The following is a 6540-nucleotide window of genomic DNA, read 5'->3' on the forward strand; positions in this document are numbered from 1 at the left end:
CTTGATCTGGGCCAGTGTAGCAGGGTTGTCAGTGAACACAGAGCCCTTGATAGCCTCCTACTTCAAGTCAGGGCTGTGGGGCAACCACTTTTGGGTGGTGCCAAGGGCAGTGAGGTGGTCGTTGAATAACTACGGTAATGCATATAGACAATGGTGTCATGTGCAGTGTGAGGTGGGGCCCTATCCTGCATGAACCAGACCTTATGAAGCCGGCCTGCAGTGAGGGTTGCATGCAGGTCAGCATGGAACAACCTGATAACCACACGGTAACATTCGGGATTGGTGGTGACAGTCTGACCACCTTTTACAAACTAGTAGGGACCTAGTAGCCCATGCCTGGCATTGTAGGCCATAAAGGCAGTGACTTCTGGACCCTTCAGCTGCCTCTCTGTGATCTCTTCAAGTAGCTTAGAGCCCCAGAAGTTGTTGTTATGATTGTTGGTGATGCCATTGATGTGGAAGTGTGCTTCGTCAGAGAACCAGATGTGGTTGTTCCTGCCAGGGTTGCATCCAGCTTGTTGCTGAGCCAGTCACATGACCTGCCTTGTTTGCATGTCCTCAACTGTTAGTTTATGCCTCACAGATATGATGTAAGGGAATAGCTTGAGCTGTCTATCTCTATCACCTGACGCCCTAATCCCGCAAAGGGTGGCCACAGACAAAACCTCTAGGTCGCTCTGTCACCCACTATTTGACTGCCCTCCCCCCAACTCACTCCCCCCTCCCTCATGTCTGTGGCTTCCAGTCCCTTCTTCCCCATCTTGATTTGGAATCATACCTCCTCTTCATCAGCCAGGGACTTCCCTACCTTTTGGTTGTTGGGTTTTATAATGGCTGACTTGCAGACAAAGTACTCCCCATCTCAGTCACATCTTGTGATGAAACTGTACCCTGCCTTGTAATTAAACCATTTGACCTTCCTACCATAGCATTCCTTTTAGGGGATATTTTGGTTATCTGTGGTAATAAGACCTGTAGAGAGCAAGGAGAGAGGTGTTTCCATTGCGGGGGCTGGAGCACGAGTTTTTGCATTGTAGTACTCTCACTTCCACAACATACAGACATATATATATATATATTAATATATTGGAGAAACACTCATTTCATGTGTGTACATATGTGGAAAGTTTGGATGCTCCAGCCAGGAATCAAACTCAGGACCTCTAGACAGAGTCGTGCACCGTTATCACTACATCGCGGCATATATTTGACTGACCGTACTTTTAAAGGTGAGACTCTAAACTGTAGAAAAGAGAACGTTAAGTGAGTTTTTAAACAGACCAGTTAATTATTTTAAAGTATATTTTTCTTAATCCAGCTGAAAATGAAATAATTTTAGAAGTTGTGTCTTTTGTGTGAAGTACTTTTATACAGGACTGTAATTGACTTTATAATCTATTAATTTAACTTTGTAACTGAAAAACTGATTCTCTGTGTCATCTATGATATCTTTTCCCTGGAATAAAGCCCTTGTGATTAGAGTACTGTTCTCCAAGATAGTTTGACGTAGGTTATGTTCATTTAAGTTAGCTTGAGGTGTCATGAACCCCCTGGGGAGGGCATGGAAAGAATGCTTCCCCAGTATCCTTCCTTGGCGTGAGAGGTGACTAAAAGGGGCATTTTTGTCTCCAGTCTTTCTCTCTTTCCTGTCCTCTTTTGATCTTCTGTCCTACCTCTCTTCTTGATATTTTGCATGTTTATTCTCTCCTTTATTTTCCCTCTACACCTGCAGTGCCATATAGCCATATTCTGGCTTGGTGCTAATTCTTCATTATTCCATCCTTTGGTTTTCAGGTCATGTGAGGTTAGGTCTGGGGAATTTCTGGTAATTGAACAGTAAAAACATTCAAAACATGAAAACCCATCAGAAATTTTGAAGTTAAATTCAAAATAGAGCACATACAAAACTTCCCAATAAGTTTTGTTAGGTCAGAGTTCTCTGTGTCACTTTAATACTGACATGAGTGGCATTAATAACATACAGGATAATACCGAGGTGTAGTATATAAGATAAAATTGCTAATTAAAAGGTGTCACAACAACTTCCGTTCCACTTAAAACACAGCCCTTCATCAGATCAGGAATCCCATGAAGTAACGGCTGTAAATAGGATAGTTATAAGTCAAGTTTAAGCTTTATTGATAATTTACCGTATAAATCCCACCACACCTTCTGCGGTGTTTAAACATTGTTGCTTTTCTTCCATGTGTTGTGTTTGTAACTGGCTTTCCTTCATCAAATAAGGCATCTTGGGAAAAATGTGCCAAGCTGTAGGAGGTTATTAGTGGGTTAATTAAGAATAATAAGTGACTTATTGACATGGGTCCAGACCACAGCCATTACAGAGATACATCAGCTGAAGACCTTTTTATTGTCATCCGTGAAGTTTATATTGTACAGTATGCCGTTATGAATAATGTCACTGTCATTTTAAAGGTGTTTTAATGTGTTAATGAATTCCTTTGGTTAAACAATTGCTTTTGTATAACAAAAGACCAACCTTATTATTATTATTGTTATTGATATTATTATTGCTGTTACTATTATTGTTCATGTTATCATTATTATTATTATTATTATTATTATTATTACTATTTTTTTTAATTATTTTTGCAGCCCAAATGTGTTTTGATTGCTGATGAATTCCTTTGGTAGAAAGTTGCTTTTGTAAAACAAAAGACCAACTTATTATTATTATTATGTTGAGAGGTATATGAGGGAGGGGGGAGTGAGTTGGGGAGAGGGCAGTCAAATAGTGGGTGACAGAGCAACTTAGAGTTATTTTATCTGCGGCCACCCTTTGCGGGATTAGGGCGTCAGGCTATAGATAGATTATTATGTGGTAGGTGGGGGCGCTCACCGTCCACTCACTCGATGTAGTGCTGCTCTTGAGTGACTGTCCTTTCCTCTCTTCCTTCCTTCTTTCCTTCCTTCCTTGTCCGTCTTTCTTTCCTTCATTCTTTCCTGTTCTGTCTGTGGGTGACTCTACACTGAGTGACAAACCAAATGGTTTCTTGTACACCAGGAAACCATTTACTACACTGGGTGGTAACCATATAACCAGACTATGGCACCTGATGGTTTAGTGGGTAATTGAGGCACTCCAGTTAGATTGAGCCTGTGTAGGTTTATATCAGATACGTTTATGTGAAGCTGCAAAACATGGTAAATGTTTTTGGCATATCCAGTAGAGCCAGAATTCCAGGGGCTTGAATGATGAGTGAAAAGAAGCGTGGCCCATTGGTTTGGGCAGATTTAGGCTGTCTGGACATTGCTACTACTCCACACCCTGCCTTAGGGTGGGAAAGGAGGTCCGGACGATGATGATTATTGTTACTGTAACTATTATGTATTTTTCTTGTTGCAACCCTAGTCTCTTCTGGATGTTAACCAAGTGGACTACAGTAAACTAGACACTTTAGACTATTCTCCAAGTGATCTTTAGTTAAGGTTATGTTTAACATTGACTGTGCTGTGATAGTGTAGTGTAGTGCATTAAATGCACCATCACATTTGCTTGCTTACTGAAGACCCTACAGGTGAATTATTAGGAAGATTTTCACCATGAGGTCATCAGTAATTGCAGTGATTGAGAATTGGACCCACAGTACCATTTTCATCCATGAGCTCAACAGTAATTGCTGCTCTGTAATGGTTGAGAGTTGGACCCTCGGTGATATAGCATTCAGTACTCGGAATTAGCCAGAAATAACCTCCTGAAGCTTGGCACATGAATTTCTTGGGATACCTTTTTTTTTTTAATCATCTTCATATGTTGATATTTTTAGATGACCTGTTTCTTCAAGTTAAGTTACTCGTTACTTAGTGTAAATACGCTGAACCTTTGATATTGTGTGTACAGTTAACTCATTATTGTATTAAAGGGAAGGAACACATGTTAACATTAGCCTATTGTAAGAAAAAAAGAAAGTGAATGCAGCTTTAATTGAAATTGATTAATGTCAGCTTTTAACTGCATTTTGACATTACTTACTACCTAGTTTTAATATCTTTCAGGATAGAATATAGGGCCATAGACTTAAAACCGAGAGTGCAAAAGCCTGACGAAGCCCCTTATATTTTATGTTAATTTCTGGGACACGTAATGATAGACTATACCTGAACATTCGGGAACATGTAGTGATAGAATATACCTGAACTTTCACTCTCATTGCAGACTGGTCTTAGACTATACCTGAACATTCGGGAACATGTAGTGATAGAGTATACCTGAACTTTCACTCTCATTGCAGACTGGTCTTAGACTATACCTGAACATTCGGGAACATGTAGTGATAGAATATACCTGAACTTTCGCTCTCATTGCAGACTGGTCTCTCTATGTGAGATGCAGGCTGATTACATCTGCTATAATGTGTTTATTTTAACTTGGCCCAAAATTACAATAATCTCATCTTGAATGCAAAGTTGCGACAATGGATTTTTTTTTTTTCTTCTTTATTTTTATGCAAGGATAAGGAACCAAAGGACAGAGGCCTGCTAATTGCTCCCTCCGAGAAAAAGCAAAAACAAGACAACAGAGCCAGATTCAAGATCCATTCACTTTGAGATGCTTGAACACACTGCATTTCAAGGACTGGAGATTGTAGGCAGTGGGAAAAACAGACAGGGGGAGACGGTTCTAGATTATCATCAGAATATGATATTTGTCACAAAGAAGTGCTGTGGAAAGGGTGTAGAGCTGTAGTATTTTTTTCTGCCATTGAGCTACAAGAAGTAAGCCATAAAAGATCCGAAATCTGAGCCAAGTTAAGGTAGAAAGAGTATAGACATGGGTTACAAAAATAATCATTCAAAATTGGGGGCTCCTTTAAACTTTTACTCTCTCAGTTTTGATGCTATGGCCATTAGACCTATAAAGTATGCATTGTATCTTAGAGAGTTGGATTGCATTCTGGTTGGTTAAGAAGGCTTCAGAGCACCTCTTTTGTAGTTGCTTATTATGCATATATTGTTGGTTTACTGTCACTTATTAGAATGTGGCTGCCTCTCCATATCAGATGCTGAGGAGATGGGTAATCAAATATGCTGCTGGATAGGAAGCAGTATTAAGGAAATTATTGGTTACTCCTCCATCCTTCTTTCCTTCCATCCTCTTCTGTCTTTCTTTCCTTCAGTCTTTCCTTGTCCTTCTGCCTACGGGTGACTTTACACTCCCTCTTCCATCTTTCTTTCCTTCATTCTTTCCTCTTCCTTCTGCCTGTGGGTGACTCTACACTGAGTGACAAGCCAAATGGTTTCCTGTACCCCAGACCATTTACTACGCTGGGTGGTAACCATATAACCAAATTTTGGCGCCTGGTGGTTTAGTGGGTAATTATTGCACTCCAGTCGGATTGAGCCGGTGCGGGTTTACATCCAAGGGGTGGTTGGGGTTTATTGCTCATGTAATGCCACTCAGGGATGAGTGAGGCTGGTCACTCTCATCTTAAATGTCAGGACCAACTGCCTAGCCCTGGGCTCCTACGCTCCTCATGGGGCAACGTAGGATTGGATGTTGGATGGATGGATGGAGTAAAATATGTTGCCAGCTATGAAGAAATGGTATGGAAATGATGTTTGGGTGTAGTGTTGTCGTATTTTGCTATTAAATAACACGTCATTTTAAAGGGGACGCCAATCTTTGTGTTCAGTCAAACTGCCCATAATTTCAGAGTGTGTAAGTCAGAGGCGAAACCTGTGTTGGACATACAATGGTTGGAACCCTGTAAGAGGTGATGGGGGGGGGGGTTCTGTTGTGCTGAAATCCTGGTAGTAAAGCAGGTTGTCATTAACCCATATTTTTTTTGTGAAGGAAGAAAAATTCCAAGGGTGAGAAACTGATGTACAAGTATAGTATTATAGTTAATTATGACCTCAGGCAAAAATAGTCTCCCTCATAATTACTTCTTGTGGGACACCTTGCACTGTATACCGGTATGTTTGTATTACTTATGCATTCAGTATTAGCATAAAGGAGACATGAATGCCATACAAGGTAGCAGCGAATGGTAAAATGCAAAACAGATAGCTAAGAGGTGCCAAATCAAGCCCCTAAATTGACCAGAATCCAACCCATAGTCATAAGCTGTACTGTATTTTTATAACACTCATATTTCATTGCAGATTAGTGGGTTTATAATGATAGTAAGATATGCAGAATTTGTGGTTTTATGAAGCCAACGATCAAGATGTGTATGGTTGCTCTGTTGAAACTGGAAGTGCAGGAGAGTGGACAAACCTAGAATTAAATTATATTAGTTTCTAATGCACATTGCTATTGATGAGGATGTCTGAATTTTATCTCAAATGTCTGATTTCTGTCTCAAGTGCTACTGAATACCTTTAGAAGAACTGATGCTATTGAGGAAAAAGACTAGTGTATTTTATATTGTCACTAATTTATTAGCCTGCAGGCCAATTTAACAGTTGTAGTAAGTCCCTGATGTACCTTTGTACGGTCTTTTTTCCTTAGTTAATACCACAGTTAATTACTGAAATAATGCCCCAAAAGTCCCATTCATGACAACAAAACTATCC

Source organism: Coenobita brevimanus, chromosome 83 (genome assembly GCF_032717465.1).
Source record: "Coenobita brevimanus isolate Jiangsu-jjx chromosome 83, ASM3271746v2, whole genome shotgun sequence".
NCBI classification, from domain to species: domain Eukaryota; kingdom Metazoa; phylum Arthropoda; class Malacostraca; order Decapoda; family Coenobitidae; genus Coenobita; species Coenobita brevimanus.